This window comes from Bactrocera oleae, chromosome 3 (genome assembly GCF_042242935.1).
Source record: "Bactrocera oleae isolate idBacOlea1 chromosome 3, idBacOlea1, whole genome shotgun sequence".
NCBI classification, from domain to species: domain Eukaryota; kingdom Metazoa; phylum Arthropoda; class Insecta; order Diptera; family Tephritidae; genus Bactrocera; species Bactrocera oleae.
The window spans coordinates 55499282-55517467 of NC_091537.1; the positions used below are offsets into that span (position 1 = coordinate 55499282).

General features: G+C 35.6%; 1 pseudogene; it reads right to left on the reverse strand.

Moving 5' to 3' along the window:
• Positions 1–820: 820 nt before the first annotated feature.
• On the reverse strand, positions 821–1801 carry LOC118681721 (uncharacterized; annotated as a pseudogene).
• Between the last annotated feature and the right edge of the window lie 16385 nt (positions 1802–18186).

Genomic DNA, 18186 nt, shown 5'->3' on the forward strand with positions numbered 1-18186 from the left:
ATGATGTTTTATTACATAAGAAGAGGGGTGCACAGATCTACGGGAAAAGCACATCGTCTTACATTAATTGAGATTCAATGGCAAATCATTTCTATCACACCATGCAACCAAATTGTTTAAGTCTGTTTGCAACAGACATCTTTCCTCAGTTGAAGTGTATGATTTAAAAAGCTTTACATCGTCAGCGTATAATAAAATTTTTGAGAATTCTATTACTGAGGAGATATCGTTAATAAACAACTAGAACAGAATCGGGCCAAGATGACTACCTTGCGGAACACCAGAAGAAACATTAATTGTATCTGAAGGTGTATCCTCAAATATCACTCGTTGTGTTCTATTATAAAGATAGGAAGATACCCATTGAAGGAATCTTGGCTGAAAGCCCAGCAGATCAAGTTTATGTATGAGAATCGAGATATTTACTTTATCGACAGCTTTGCTAAAGTCTGTGTATATAACATCCATATACTTATGTTCCCTAAAACCCAATGATACATGGTTTCAAATTCAAGTAAGTTTGATATAGTCGAGTTCCCTTTACGAAATCCATGCTGAGATGAGGAAATTAACAGAGAAATCGAAAAGGTTATATGGTCAGTGTTGACTTCACTTATTTTTTACCCTTGGGTGAGGTGTTATCCTCACTTGCACTATAGCACTCCTTTTAATTAAAAAGACTTTAATTAATTTCTTTTAAAACTCTTTAATTAATCTCACGCTTCGAAAATACTTTATAATATAAATTCCCCTTTTTTATGTTTTGGGTTTTAAATATTTTGTAATACAATTTATAATTTCAATTTTACTTTAGGCTACGAAAATCACACTGCGGGAACGTTTTTAGTTAGAACCTTATAGGTCACGGATGAAAGCGAAAAAGAGAGCCATTCTGGTCTGACTGGTCCCTTTTGATCATTCGGGTGGTGGAAAAGACGGTTGTTGCAGTGTGGGTGTATAGTGTAGATGTAGAGTGTGGTTGGTTAATTGTATATGGTTGTGTTGGTGAGTGATATGGTGTGTTGTAGGTGGTGTATGATGTTGCGTTGGTTATGTTGTATTGTATGATGTTGTACGGTGGGTTGGAAGCTTAGTTGTAAAATGTCGCGGGATTAGAAGTCGCATGAACATCCCGGCCCCCCTAGGCGAATTAATTGCCTAGAAGCCTCTGCAACTGTTGCAGAGTGCTCACTACGGCGTTCAATCCGGTTGCCCTTTGCCGCTGGTTGCGATGACCATAGGGTGGTGGAGGTGGCCGTGAGCGTGCCCCTCTGGATGGTTTCGGCCGATGTACTCGTTGGCGCTGGACGGGATTCCCTTGTTGTCTGTGCCGGTGACTGGTCTGTGTTGTGGACGGATTTGCTCGTCGAGGGAATCGATGGAACAAAGTATGATGCGGTCGTTGACAATATTGACACGATCCGTCGGTTATACACTCAAAGGTTGAGTTACTATCTGCCAAGCAAGTCATACAGTATCCGTGGGCTCTGGCGATCTGTTGGCGTTGAGCGGGCTTCATGCTTTTGAAAATGGTGCACCTCTTCAGGACGTGAGGTCGATGGCATAGACTGCATCGTGGAGGCAGATGCTCATCAAACTGCTCCTCGTTTGCATCCCTGACAGCTGCTGCAGATGATTGGCTGTGTCGTGCCATGGCGCTTTGCATCCTTGGTGCTGCAATGGGTGGACCAGATGTTCTAGGCGCAGCAATTACGGACCTCACAGTCTTGGGAGCGCTGTGTATATCCTCTACGTCCATTTCTATTGGAATAGGAATATATTAAAATATGGTTTGGCTCATAATTTTGAATTGTGATATTTGTTGCTTATATATATATATGTATATGTGACTATATATGTTGTGGTAAATTTTTAATCGCGTTTGTTAGTGTTAGATTTGCATGTACGGATTATAAAACGGTAGTATTCGAGTTAAACGAATTAATAGTCGGTTTTGATTTTATTTATGCGCTTGTCTTGGCGGCGTTTGTGTAATCGTTTCTTCGGTGTTCGGAAGAAAACACAATTTTACTAATGGTCGAGTTAGTATACCAGTTTGTGTTCGTACGTCTACTATTCTTATGTGAGCATCTCGTCCCCGATGGACCTTTTCAATGCGGCCTAGTCGCCATTCTGTTGGAGGAAGACATTCATCATGTATGATGACGCATTCGCCCGTATTTGGTTCCTTCTGGATCGTTTTCCACCGATGTCGCTTATGGAGATCTTTAAGGTAATCTTCCTTCCATCGATGGCTGAATTCATGATGAAGTATCTTAATTTTTCCCCATCGGTCTATTAAATTGAGTGAGTCTCCTTCTGCCTCAGGTATGGCGAGAAGTGGAGCTCCTCTGAGGAAATGTCCAGGTGTAAGAGCTGTGAAATCGGAGGGATCTTGCGAGAGTGGTGAGATGGGTCTTGAATTTAGTACGGCTTCTATACGAGCGAGTAGTGTGGTAAATTCCTCATAATTGAATTTATGATTACCTGCCGTTTTCTTTAAATGGGACTTAAAGCTTTTACAGCTGATTCCCAGAGTCCGCCCATGTGGGGAGAACAGGGGGGTATAAACTGCCAATCAATTCCTTGTGGTGCATATTTTTTAACAATTTCTGGGAAGACTTCTTTAGTAAATTTTACAAACTCTTTCTCCGTGGCTCTTTGAGCTCCGATAAAGTTTTTCCCATTGTCGCTCATCATTTTTGATGGGAATCCGCGTCGTCCGACAAAGCGTGCAAATGCTGCGAGAAAAGCCGCAGTAGACAGATCTGAACATAGCTCGAGGTGTACTGCCTTTGTCGTGAAACATACAAAGACAGCCACATACCCTTTTCTGAATGAGGAAGACCTTAACATAGAGGCCTTTATCTGGAAAGGTCCAGCAAAATCGACCCCAGTAATGGTAAAGAGAAGAGCAAAATTGCAGCGTTCAGGTGGCAAAGCTGCCATGATCTGCGTGCGTATTTTGTGCTTGTACAATGTGCATTGTTTACACATAAAAATCGTTCTTTTAATTTGTGGCTTTAGGCGCGGTATATAAAATTCTAGTCGGACCATTTGTTGCATCAAGCGATGCTCACCATGTAATGTAAGTTGGTGAAGATATATTAAAAATAAATAAGTAAAACGGGATTTCTCGGGAATTATAATGGAATGTAGTTCGTTATAACTAAGGCTGGAATTCACTAGTCTTCCATGTGCCCGGATTAATCCTTTAGTGTCCAAAAAAGGATTTAAAACGAGAAGTGAGCTTCCCTTATCGAGGGGTCGTCTTTCGACTAACTTTGATTTCTCCCGCATGAAATAGCGAGTTTGTGTATATGTAATAAGGATGACCTTGGCATGTTGCATGTCGGAATGCGTTAGTTGTACGGAAGGATCATTTGTTATTCCTTTAACCTTTTGTTTGAGTCTTTGGATAAATTTAAACATGTAAGCGACTACTCTTAGTGCTTTTGGGAATGATGAAAATCGATGTAATATATCATCTTCATCAGGAGTGATATAAAAGTTTTCATTTCTCCGAATTTCAGGAGCTATTATATTGCGAGCGGGAGACTTTGGCCAGACTTCTTGTGATTCTGTTAACCCCCTAGAACCGTTCCACCAGAGTGTAGTGCTGGTGGGATGAAGTGGTTTGCAGCCTCTTGTCCCAAGATCCGCTGGATTATCTGCACTTGCAACATGTTGCCATTGTGCTGGGCCAACTAAGTCTAATATTTGAGATATACGGTTAGATACATAAGTCTTCCAGGTATATGGTGGTTTTTCTAACCATGCTAAAACTATTTCTGAATCTGACCAAAGGTACATTTTGTGATTGGTTAATTTCAGATGGGTTTGGACAATTGAGACTAGTTTTGCTAACAGAAGTGCACCATTCAGTTCGAGCCGTGGCAGGCTTAGTGTCTTCAGCGGAGCAACTTTGGCTTTGGCTACTAAAAGACGTGAAGATATTTTGTTATCATATTCAGTGCGTACGTAAACTGTTGCACAATAGGCCTTTTCAGAGGCATCACAGAAGCCATGTAATTCTACATTATAGTCAGGTGCGAAATTTACCCATCGAGGAATTCGAATTTCCGAGATGGTATGTAGATTGTTTGCAAATTGAACCCACTTTGTTAAACGTATGGGTTTTACTTGCTCATCCCATTCAGTGCCGTCTTGCCACAGTTCTTGAATGAGGATTTTTGCTTGAATCATTATTGGCGAAAGCCATCCTGCCGGGTCGAAAAGTTTTGCCACCGAGGAAAGTATTTGACGTTTGGTTATGGCGGATATTGCAGATATTGACTCAATTGTATATGAGAATTGATTTGTTATCGCATTCCATTGAATCCCGAGAGTTTTTGTAGTACTGGCCTTTTCAAATTTAAGGAAGTTAGTATCTAATAAGTCTTCCCCTTTTATGTTTTTTATTATCTCCGGATGATTTGATGTAATTTTCTTTAGGGGGAACCCGGCTGAATTTAATGCTTTGATCACTTGAGATAGTGATTCGCAAGCTAATGAGAGACTGTAGCTACCTGATAGAATATCATCAACGTATGTTTGTTTTTGTAGCACAGAAGTTGCTAAAGGCAAATTTGTTTGACAGGTTTTTGCCACTTCATGTAATGTCCTAATGGCTAAATAGGGTGCACAATTGATGCCAAAGGTAACTGTTTTAAGTTTGTAGTCGCTGATTGGACTATTACTTGATTTTCGGAAGACTATCCGCTGGAAATCTTGGTCATCTTTATGTACTAAAATTTGTCTATACATTTTCTCTACATCTCCATTGAAAACATATTTAAACATGCGCCAATTTAGTATTAGCAGCATGAGATCAGGTTGTAATGTTGGCCCTGTGTATAGTACATCATTGAGTGATTTGCCTGAGGTCGTACACTTTGAAGCATTAAAAACTACTCGTACTTTTGTTGTGATTTTATCTGGTCTTATTACCCCGTGATGCGGAAGATAAAAAGATAAATATCTACCTTTAGATATTTTTTCATATGGTACAGCTTCTTCCATATGATTGAGGTCAAGATATTCATCCATCACGCCATCATATGCTGATTTAAGCTCGCTTTTCTTTATCAAGCTTTTTTCCAAGCTTAGGAATTGCTGGACTGCTGATATTCTCGAGTGGCCTAGAGCTATCGTTTCTGGAAAGGTGGGCTTGAATGGGAGTCGCCCAACATAACGACCATGTTCGTTTCTTGTTGTTGTGGACTGGTAATAGGCTTCGCATGCCAGGTCTTCTTCTGAAGGTTTTGTGATTTGGGGTAGTTCTTCTACTTCCCAGAATTTTTTGAGTTGATTATTTAAATATTCGTTTGAAATATTTTCAACTTGAGTTGTGAAGGAGTTAATTTTTTCTGTGACTTGGCCACTTAATATCCATCCAAAGATTGTGTTTTGGGCTAACAATTTATTAGAGATTTTCTCTATACCTTCAAGAATTATTTGAGGTATTAAGTCGCTGCCCAATAATATGTCGATTTGTGATGGGGTATGGCAGTTGGGATCTGCTTATTTGGGATATGAGCATTTTTCCCACTGTTTTTTATTTACTTCATAGCTTGGAAGCAAATTAGTGAGCTGCGGTAGAACAATGGCTTGTGCATCTATTCGTATATCCGCGTTTGGAGAAACTATGGTGATTGGGCAAACTTTATTTGAATTTTGTATAATTCTTCCGCCCATTCCCGAAATTTGAAACCAGAATTTTTGACTGGCAATTTTAGCCGATTCTGAGCTTTTGATGATATAAAGGATCTTTGAGAGCCTTGATCTATTAATGCTCTTAATTTGAATAAATCTCCTTTATGTTCTATAGCAATGACCGCTGTGGGTAAAAGAATTTTGCTTTCATTCTCTGAATGAAGCGCTTGAACTTTTGCTGCTTTTGAGCAACATGGGTGTTCCTCTTTATTTTCGGGATTCGGGATTTCGGGATTACCTGATTTGGTTGTCGCGACTAGGCCCGTGGTTTTATGTATATGATTTTGCTTCATATTTGTAAAATTGGTTATGTGAAGCAATGAGTGATGTCGTCGTTGACAGTACACACAACTGAATTTGCTTTCACAGTCTTTTGTCCCGTGAGAGTTGGACAGACGGTTGATGCAAAGTTTATGTTGTCGGACAAGATTGTTTCTATCTGAAACGGACATTTTTTTAAATTTCTCGCAAGATCTTATATTATGTCCTCCTTTACAGATTTCACATAATGATTGCCAATGGTTTGTTTGATTTGACACGAATGTTTGGCTTCTATTAACGTGTCTATTATATTGTGTGTTATTACTGACTTGGGGTTTAAAAAGTTTTTATTTGAGTCATTTTGATGACCTTTTGGCTTAACTACCTTTTTATCTACTCGCTCAGCTATTTCGTACTGAGTTGTTAAAAATTCTTTCATTTGATGCCATTTTGGCGATTTCTTTCTTGCCACTAGTGATTGCTCCCATCGTAGCAAAGCAGCATCAGGTAGTGTCGCTGCGCAAATATTTACTAGGATAGGGTCCCACGATTCTGTGGATACATTTTGTGTTTCTAACACAGATAAGCAATTAGTCACTGTCGAGTATAGTTTTTGAACTTCTTGGCTGGTTTCTTGTTGAATTTTTGGTAAATTCATTAAAATAGTTATTTGGTTATCTACCAATACTCTTTCGTTTTCGTATCTTTCGACCAGTGCATCCCAAGCCAGATTAAAATTTTCGTCATTCAAAGCGAAACGCTTGACAATACTGCCTGCTTCCCCTTTTGTTTTGTACCTGAGATGGTTCAGCTTTTGTGCTCGTGAAAGTTTAGGATGGTTGATATACACGGCAGTGAACATGTCCCGGAAGGACGGCCATTGATCATAACCTCCATGAAAAACTTCAGTATCACAAGCTGGTACTTTTAAAAATATACCTGTATCTAGGTTTTCTTTTGAATTTGTAACTACTCTCGGAGGAGGAGTAGTGGCTCTACATGGCCTTAATAAATTTATTTGGTCTAATATCATTGCCTTCGTAGTTTCGTACTGATCGAGGCAGTTTTCATATTTGGCTGACGCCGAAGCTTTAATGTTTTCTGGAAGTTCAGCGTCGTCAGTATCTAATATTGTATCGTACGCTGTCAGAACGCGTGCCCATATATTATCTATGCTTTGAATTTTTAAATTTAGGACTGATTCTGTATTGTCGTTAATAGGCGAAGCCGAAAACCGTGTGCAGTATCTAATAAAACTGTCACTTTCAGTTATGAACCTTGACAGTGAATTGTCTTTGGTTCTTTTTTGTTTTGCACCCTGCTTTGAGCGTGTAGCTTCTGCGGGTGTGCTTTGTGATTTATCATCATCAGCCATTTTTGGAATTTCTAATGATAGAGGTGTTCGTGGTTTAACCTCTTTTGATTTATCAGATTGCATTTATAACTCTTTGAATTAAATTGAAAGCTATTAGATAGCTATTAAAATAGTTTTGTATTAAATATTTGCTATAATACGGTTGTAGTAAAAAAAATTTTAGTTTGCTGCCCAAAGCGGTAGTTAAAAAAAATTTTTTTTTTTTTTGAAAATGATTGTAAAATTAGTCTTTTGTAATTTTTTTTTTTTTTTATCGGACAAGTCAATTTATTTTATTAAAATTTATGTCCGTATTATTATTATTTTAAAAATTGCCGAAATTGCTTACTGGGTATTCGTGAATAATTTGTATATTTTGTATGTATGTATCTTCGCTTTTATTATATGTATCTATATACTTTTGTATAAAAGGAACTCGAAAATAAAATTGTTCTAAAAAACAAATATATATATATGTGTATATATATTAGCATACATATGTATGCATAAAAAAGATGTTACTTGCGGTTAATATATAATATTTCGCGGCAAAGTTTTAAAGCCCAAAATTTTGTATTTAAATTATAAGTATATGCACATAGGTATGTATGTATGTATTTCTGTAATATGTTTAATTTTTTGTTTTTCTTAGCCTTTGCTTATGTGCTATAGGCGATCCTGCTTGTTGCTTGATTAGCCCAAGGGGTATCGCTGGAAATATTGCAAGTAGGAATACTTGACTTTGCAAAAATTTTTTTTTTTTTTTGTTTGAAAGAATATAACGGTGTGTTTGGAGACACAAAATAAGCTGAGGCAGATACCGTATATTGTTTTCTTTTTCAGTTATTCTGTTCGGTTATTTATTTCTAACGAAATACCGATAAAACTGTAAATCAACATACATATGTGCATAAAATGCCTCTATTTTAAAATGTAATTGGAATGGACTCACTTTTTTTCCGCCAAGGGTTTTTGGGAGTAATACTTATAAATTTGTATGCTTCTTCTCGTTTTTCTCTGTTTTAATTTTGTTCTTGTCTCCGGCGTTTTTCCTGTACGTTATTGTCCTCCTCTCTGCGTGCTTGGTGGATTTAATTCCCGTGCTTTTTGTTGATTTTTTCTCTTAGTTTTGGTTTAATCGCGCCCGTTTTTAATTTTTGGTGATTTTTGTGTTAGTTTGTATATCCATTGATTTCGCGCCCGTTGTAGTAATTTTGTTTAACCACTGTTAGTATTTATTTAGGTATTCATATATGTACATATATTAGTACTTTTGTACTTTTCGTTTTTGAACTTTTTTTTTTTGTACTTTTCACCATTTGGTTACTCACTTTGCTTTTATTCTTTCTATATAGTTTCTCACTTTAATTTTTACGTTTTTACTTTTTTTTTCTTTAGGTGCCTTTCAAAGAGGCTCGAAGGACCATTTGTTGACTTCACTTATTTTTTCACCTTGGGTGCGGTGTTATCCTCACTTGCACTATAGCACTCCTTTTAATTAAAAATACTTTAATTAATTTCTTTTAAAACTCTTTAATTAATCTCACGCTTCGAAAATACTTTATAATATAAATTCCACTTTTTTATGTTTTGGGTTTTAAATAATTTGTAATACAATTTATAATTTCAATTTTACTTTAGGCTACGAAAATCACACTGCGGGAACGTTTTTAGTTAGAACCTTATAGGTCACGGATGAAAGCGAAAAAGAGAGCCATTCTGGTCTGACTGGTCCCTTTTGATCATTCGGGTGGTGGAAAAGACGGTGGTTGCAGTGTGGGTGTATAGTGTAGATGTAGAGTGTGGTTGGTTAATTGTATATGGTTGTGTTGGTGAGTGATATGGTGTGTTGTAGGTGGTGTATGATGTTGCGTTGGTTATGTTGTATTGTATGATGTTGTACGGTGGGTTGTGAGCTTAGTTGTAAAATGTCGCGGGATTAGAAGTCGCATGAACAGTCAGTGATGATAGCTTCAAAAAGTTTAGGTATAACTGATAGTTTTGCGATACCTCTATAGTTTTCAATGTTGGATCTAAATCCACTTTTATGCAAAGGGATTATAAATGACTGTTTCCATATTGAAGGAAATATACCGTGTTTAAGAGAGGTATTAAATATCCTTGTCAAAGGCAAGTAAATATATTTGGCACTATTTTTTAGGAAGCATGAGGGTATCATGTCTGGGCCACAACTAAAAGATGGTTTTAACTTATTTAAATTAAAAAGGACGTCTTCTTCAGAAATAATTGGAGCGTTAATTAAAGTATTCGAACACAGCACTTGCTGATAAGAAAAAGTTTTGGAAGAATTATTACAGTAGTTTGACTTGAAAAATTCTGCAAACATATTGGATATAATATCATTGTCACTTGAAATGATAGATTTGTATTTCATTGCGGACGGAAATTTGGAAATCCTGCGTTTGGAGTTGACGAAATCATAAAACGATTTTGGATTACTTACAATATTTTTTTTTACTTTATTTAAGTAATTATTATAACATTTTTTGTTTAGGTCAAAATATTGTCGACGCAATAGAGAATATTTAGAATAGTCGACAAGTGAACCGGTTTTTTTAAAATGTTTAAAGGCTCGAGTTTTTCTGTTTTTCAATTTATATAACTCTTTCGAAAACCGCGGACTTATACTTTTGTTTTTGTTAACAATTACTATTGGAACATACTTTTCAAATAATTTCATAATTATGTTATTAAAATGAGAGACACTCAATTCAATGTCACCATTATAATTAGGCCATGTTATTGTAGAAAGTTCTGTATTTAATTTTTTTAAATTAGCTTTTGCAAAGTTAAACCGAGTACAGAAGCACGAAGTTTGATGATTAAAAGATTTGAACAATTTTTCATAGTGCCTAAATTTTTCAGTGAGGGTAACAAGATCACGACCGATTTCGTTAAAGCCATTGTGTGTCTCCCTATAAACTTTAAATAGATCGATTTCAATAGATCTACAATTTAAACAGGACCAACGCAATCCCTTACAGTCGATAATAGAATCTAAGATTCTACCAGTCAGTCCAGCACATTTAATATGGGCAAGCCCATCACAAAGCCAGCATGAAACGTAGCGATCTGACTCGCCTTTAATGTTACAATTGGGGAAGTTACAAGACATAATAAACCACAAGAATGAAGATGAAATAAAAGAGTAGGTAGAACAAAATTTAATAGATAAATAATAAATTAGTGTGTTAATAAAATATTAATAATAATAAATTCAAGTAAGAACAATTTTTTTTTTTTTATACTCTCGCAACCTGTTGCTACAGAGTATAATAGTTTTGTTCACCTAACGGTTGTTTGTATCACCTAAAACTAATCGAGTTAGATATAGGGTTATATATATATAAATGATCAGGATGAAGAGACGAGTTGAAATCCGGGTGACTGTCTGTCCGTCCGTCCGTCTGTCCGTCCGTCCGTCTGTCCGTCCGTCCGTCCGTGCAAGCTCTAACTTGAGTAAAAATTGAGATATCTTTATGAAACTTGGTAGACATGTTTCATGGTACCGTGAGACGGTTGGAATTGCAGATGGGCGTAATCGGACCACTGCCACGCCCACAAAACGCCATTAATCAAAAACAAATAACTTGCCATAACTAAGCTCCGCAATAAGATACAAGACTGTTATTTGGTACACAGGATCACATTAGGGAGGGGCATCTGCAGCTAAAAATTTTTTTTAAAAAGTGGGCGTGGTCCCGCCTCTAATAGGTTTAATGTGCATATCTCCTAAACCGCTAATGCTATAATAACAAAATTCACTGGAAGCAAATGTTTTTAGCACTTCTATTGACGGTGTGAAAATAATTGAATAGCAACTCCGCCCACTCCCTATATAACGGTACTGTTAAAAACTACTAAAAGCGCGATAAATCAAGCACTAAACACGCCAGAGACATTAAATTTTATCTCTGAGATGGTATAAGATGACTTTATAGGAACCGCGTTCAAAATTAGACAGTGGGCGTGGCACAGCCCACTTTTAGGTGAAAACCCATATCTTGAGATCTGCTTAACCGATTTCAACCAAATTCGATGCGTAACGTTCTTTTCATGTTTCTATGTCATAGTGCGAAAATGGGCGAAATCGGATTACAACCACGCCTATTTTCCATATGACACCATTTTAAATACCACTTGATTCTTTCACTTTCCACTATGCAAATCAAGCAACAATGATTATATCGGCGTAAAACTTTGCGTGAATAATGCAATTAAAGTATGCCACCTTGCGGCCAAAAATTGTCTAAATCGAACCTAAACTGTTCAAACCCCTAAGTACTAAATATGTGGACCCCAGTGCCTATAGTTGACCCTCTACCGAAAATATCAGTCAATACACAAAGAAATCTCAAACGAGTATACCATTTGACTTTGCGAGAGTATAAAATGTTCGGTTACATCCGAACTTAGCCCTTCCTTACTTGTTTTTTATCAAAGTTTAAAACCAAGACAATTTGAAGAAGCAATATAGCGAGCAGTTTTAGAAGCACTGTAACAAATAAAAAGCTAAACGCCACACAGCTGTGAATAAAGAAGTAAATAAGATAAACAAAGTGAGAAAATAGAATAAAATAAAACAAAATGAAAGAAAGGCTGACTCGGCACCAAAAATTGGAAAGTTTAAACTTTTTAATACCGCACAAAACAGAACATTTATTACTTATCATGAAACTGAGAGTTTAATCGCTAAAAATTTGTATTAACACGGTAATAAAAATCAGTTAAACTTCAAGAATTTTTAAAAATAAAAACACAAATGTACACAGCTAAAAAATTACAGCTTAAGAGCTTGAAGTGTTGCCACCTTTTTGACTACTTATCTATAATAAATTCACAAAGTGACTGACTTCTCTGATTGGTATCCGAGATTCTCCAGATTGTATTTCGCGAGTTTGCGTCGGAACCAATGATACCACTGCCTCTTTGCCGCGCTTCCTACAGAGCTTTTCTTAACAGCATGGAGGTGGTTCAACCTCATCTTCGTGGGCCATGGGGCGATATCAGCCAAAATCTTTCTTCCTTGCCTTCTACTTTGACGGTGACGGTATCGCTATCGCTGAAATTAAGCAAAAGAAACTCAAGCTCTCCTTCTACCTCCCAAATTTCATGGCTGCTCAGCCACAGCTCCTGGATCAGGAAAACATCGGCGCCATCTCATTCCAAATGGAGCAGTAGGTTTGCGGAAGTCGCCGTTGGATGTTGGAGATTAACCTGAAGAAACTTCATTCTCCAGTCTCTTCTCCAACAGCGCTAGTTCGGCGCCCTGCTCCTTAACGTCCCGCTCCTTCTCGAACAGCCGTCCCAAACTGAAGACGAATTCGCTAATTGACGATCTGCCTTTTTTTTAAATATAATAATTTTACTATTTTTAAAAAAATTATTAGCCGTTTGAATTTTATATTTTTAAACTACAATGTGCTGAAAAAGCTGTTCAACTATTCAGCTGATCTTGCTCTTGATTTTTTAAATCCAAATAATTTGACGCAAACATAAAATGTTTCAGAAGTTACTGATTTTTTCGAATTCGATCTAAAGTAAACTTACAACGAATTCAGAGCAGTAAAAAGATTGTTTTCGAACAATACAGCAGAACCTCTGAATTTCTGGAAGAAGGTCTCTGCTAGAACACTTGGCGAAGGTTCCCAAGAATTCCCACCAATTTTCACATTAGTTGACAAAATTCGAGTACTTCCACTTTCTTCCGTTTATTGCGTGAGAATTTTTCGGAAATGCAAAAAGTGCTTATAAAACGAAAAATCTAAATTTGTTCGCTCGAAACATTATCTCTATGGAAATTGAAAAGAGCAAGACCGTACAATCTGTGAAGAGTTGAAAACGATCTTTCATTGGGACATCTAATTTCTCATTACTGCCTAGCTCTCTTCGACAATAAGGGAAAACTTTAGTATACCGTCCCAGGCTAAACCCAGAGATAAAATGGGTATGGGCGGATAGAGTAGATCCTCCAGATCAAGATAGTGGGAAACTTATAGTTTTCGAGATACTTACGTTTAAAGTTGAAAATTTCAACTATTTAAAGTACTCATTTATTCGATTTAAAGTTAACACTTCACTAATTCGTTTCTACACATTTATTCTACATTATATAGTACAAAAATAGTTGAATTCAATATTAAAATTATTGTTAAATTCTACAATATTATTTCTGATAATAACAAAAGAGTTGCAAAATGTCAAATAACCAGTGTTACCTTATTGACATCTTTTGTAAATGAACTGAAAGAAATGAAAACAGATAATACCCCAAATACAGGAATCCAAAACATAGAAAAATAAACTATTAAAGAGCATTGATGTTAAGGATTATGTTATATCCTCTATGACAATGTTCGAAAAACCCTGCAACACATACATTTTACATACATAATCGTAATCCTGAGATACGAAATTCTTGATAAAAAAAATATATGAGCATGAAAATGTTATACTTAGGCAATTCACAAGCTTCGTCTTATGTCTTATGGCGTATTTCAATAGTCTTAAAAAATACGACACTTGTGAGCACCCCTAATTGTTGTATATCATATTGTGTAATATTTCTTCACTTCACCAGCTGGTAGTGAAAAATTAAGAATATAAAAATGTCACGAGATAGTGACAAAATTAAAATAAATCTTCTATATGTTCAACCGACGGCATTTTGGTTTACATTGCAACCACAGAAACAACAAACTATTTTTATATTCCACCTTTTCTTCATCTTAATTTACCTAAATATCGTGGCTTCCTTCCATATTATTAAAGAAATTGATGAAATTTATTTATTTGATTAATTTTAGACACCTAAACGTCAACAATAAAAAAAGCAAACAGATACGCTGATAGAATAGCACCATTAAAAAAACATACCTTGCCGTGTTGTATTTGTCGTATTTCCATTTTGCATGGGAACAACAGTGTTGATATGACAGTCATAAAAAAATAGGACAATATGACACCAAAACTGTTCAAGCCCCTAAGTACTAAATATGTGGAACCCAGTGCCTATAGTTGACCTTTTACCGAAAATATCGGTCAATCCAGAAAGAAATCTTAAACGAGTATACCATTTGTTTTTGCAAGAGTATAAAATGTCCGGTTACATCCGAACTTAGCCCTTCCTTGACGCTCTATTGGTGTCATGTAGTTTTTTCCTTGTTGTTGAATTTTTTGTTGGTTATTGCTAAGTTTTCATTCTAATAGTGAAATATGTTTCTTTCAGATGTCGAATTATATTGCTTTGTACTAGACTGCCGTTAAAGCTATTAAGTCAGTTTAAGCTGTTGCCAATCTCTTCGATTTCTGGGATATGATCTGCATTACTAAAGTCACACAGCGATTCCTTACCCTCAACTAATTTAGAAATACATTTTGTTTCTCTTAGCTTAATGAACAATATTTCATTTGTTTTTAAGTGAACTATTAGATTATTTTCTACTACTAGTTTTATTAATAGATTTTGATAAGTGTAATTTTTAAATTAGGGTTCTATTATTTTTTATAAAATTGTATGAACTTCTTGTAGTTGCATTTCATTTAGAAGTAAAGTATTTATCACATTCAGTTTTGCCCATTGAATTGCGTAATTAACGTTTATTATTTCTTATTCTATAAGTCTAACTTGATTTTGGAGATTTGTTGCTATTTCATTATTAAACATATTATTAATAAATTATTTCTTGATCGTATTGTTTAACATATTTGAGATTGTAGTTAAATCTTCAATTCTGTTCTGTAGTTGTTAATTTATTGTTAGTAATAAGGCTATTGAGACTGTTTTATATCATTATTATCAATTTATTGATCTAGCTCGGCGGTATTGGAAAGTGGGTGTGTTTAATACAGAGAGTGACTGCCCTATTTCATGAGTCAGAGAATAAAAGAGATAGGTTGTTTTTAGATCTGTAATGGTGTACTCACGGATTTTAAGGAGAGCGATTTTTATATGCTGAAGATCTATTGTGATATAAGTGAATAATTTTATCGATGATGTGTGTAATTTCCCTATTTCTTTATAGATTGTAATGGTAATTTGTTGTCAATAATACAGATTTAGATAATCGAAGGAAAGATCTGCAATTTGTGAGTAAATTTTTCGAATTATTCAGCTTTAATCGAAATGAGTGCAAAAGGCAAAGAAATAACTATTGATGAGCGGAAAATAATATTAAAATTAAAGGAGGACGGTAAAAGCTTTCATGAAATTGGAAGAATTGTCAACAGAACGGAGTCATCAGTGCGATACGTCATACAGACTTTCAAAAAAACGGGAATTATTACTTCAAAGCCTCCATCTGGAAGTCCGAGTGATCGATAAACACGCAAAGTTGTATATCTTGTAAAGGTTAATCCACGTTTAACCGCTACCCAAATAGCAAAAGATGTAAAAATACGATTGAAAAAAACAATATGCAGTGACACAGCTAGAAAAATATTAAAAGGGGTTGGATATCATGGGCGAGTGGCACGCAAAAAGCCAATCATTTCTTAAAAAAAAACGTATGAAGAGCATTGCATTCGCAAACGAACATATAAACAAGCCTATATCTTTCTGGGAACCAGTTTTATGGTCGGATAAGACCAAATATAGTATATTTGGAAAAAAAGGAAGACAGATGGTGTGGCGGAAAACTGGTACGACCTTTGAAGCGCGAAATCTTACTTCAACCGTAAAGCATGGTGGGGTTGGAGTTCAATTCAGGGGGTGTATGGAAGCAAGTGGAGTTGGAATAATGAATAAATGTGTTTGTCTAAATATTTTAAAACGACAAATGAAGCAAAGTGCTGACAAATTAGGATTGCCAAACGAGTTTTGTTTCCAACAGGACAACGACCCTAAGCATACAGCGAAACTTGTTCGCCTTTGGCTTTAGCATTGTAACTACAATCAATCAATCAATTGGCCAAACTTTTATTTTAGTTCAAAAGATTTTGTACCCAGTGAGCGGGAACTTTTTCTACCTAGTGTATGTCTTAAGAGAACTCCCAAAAGATGAATTGTAAGAATCTCGAAGCTATTTTGACTCATGCGAACTCAAGCGATATAAATGCATTAGAACTTTGTGAGGAGTTGTCAGTCCTTTGTATGTTTTTAAATAGTAATTTATCTCCTCAAGATGTTTTAAAATTTGTAACAGATTTAAGAATTGGTCCAAATATCAGTATTGCCCTAAGGATCCCTTTAACTTTAACAGTAACAGTTACAAGTGGTAAAAGAAGCTTTTTTAAATTAAAAATAATAAAAAATTATCTGCGATCCACCATGGCACAGAATAGATAATCTGGATTTCAATATAACACAAGGTTTGCGACAGTATAAATTTATCAGATGTTATTAAAGAAGATGCAGAACAAAAAGTGCGATGTACTATACTTTACTATAATTACGAGGTAGGACTAAATAATCTCTGAAAAACTGTTTAATTTTTCATATTATTATTTAAAAAAAATAACTGATTTGTTTTGTAGTATCATAATTGCTTTATTATCATTATTAAATTATATAAACCGATTCACCATAATAAACAATTAAACAGCTTGCTCCTAATCTTTTTAACTTCTGAAACGATTTTGATGAAAAATGTTTATTATTCCTTTAGTTAAAGAGCAACTTTGGTAATATATAGGCAACATTAATAATAACCCAACGATTACCCTCCTTCCGCCCAACCGACGCGAGGGGCGCAATCCGCATACGTGCGGAATTAGCCGAGTCAGAAAAGGCAAGAGAGTTTTTTAAGTGTTGAGATCTAAAACTGCTCAGCTACAGAAACAAAAATTTCAACAGCTAAGATCTAAAGTTACAATATAATAAATTGTTACATTTTCATTTATTAAGAGAAAACAATAAAGTCTTTTTAATTTTGAAAAGTGAGTCAGATAAGTCAAATGTGCTGGAATGAGAATTAAAATCATGACATATACGGCGGAATGGCTCGTTTAGTTCAAAATTTGATCTACAGGATTTTAGCAGTAAAGGTCTAAACTGCCTCGAAAGGCGAACCGGGATATTAAATTTAATTTCAGACAGGAGAAAAGAACTGCAAACAGTTCCATTCAAAAGTTTCACTAAGAATGTTATGCCAAACATTTCCCTACGACTAGAAAGTGTAGGTAGATTAATAAGTTTTAAACGACTAGTGTATGGAAGTAGACTTACCCTAGCATCCCATCGGAAATGCGCTAAGGCGAAAAGTAAAAATTGTTTTTGAACCGACTCTAACTTGTCAGAATGGATTTGGTAGCTAGGGTTCCATACCACAGAGCCATATTCCAATATAGGTCTAACCAAAGTTGTATAAAGTGTTTTAGTAATATACGGATCTCTAAATTCTTTAGACCAACGTTTAACAAAACTGAGGACAGCTTTTGCTTTCAAGACCATGGTATCAATATGAAGACTGAAATTAAGCTTAGGGTCCATATTAACTCCCAAATCAACATAGTTTAAAACTTGCTCTAGAATATGGTGTTTTATTACATAAGAAGAGGGGTGCACAGATCTACGGGAAAAGCACATCGTCTTACATTTATTGAGATTCAATGGCACATCATTTCTATCACACCATGCAACCAAATTGTTTAAGTCTGTTTGCAACAGACACCTTTCCTCAGTTGAAGTGTATGATTTAAAAAGCTTTACATCGTCAGCGTATAATAAAATTTTTGAGAATTCTATTACTACAGAGATATCGTTAATAAACAACAAGAACAGAATCGGGCCAAGATGACTACCTTGCGGAACACCAGAAGAAACATTAATTGTATCTGAAGGTGTATCCTCAAATATCACTCGTTGTGTTCTATTATAAAGATAGGAAGATACCCAT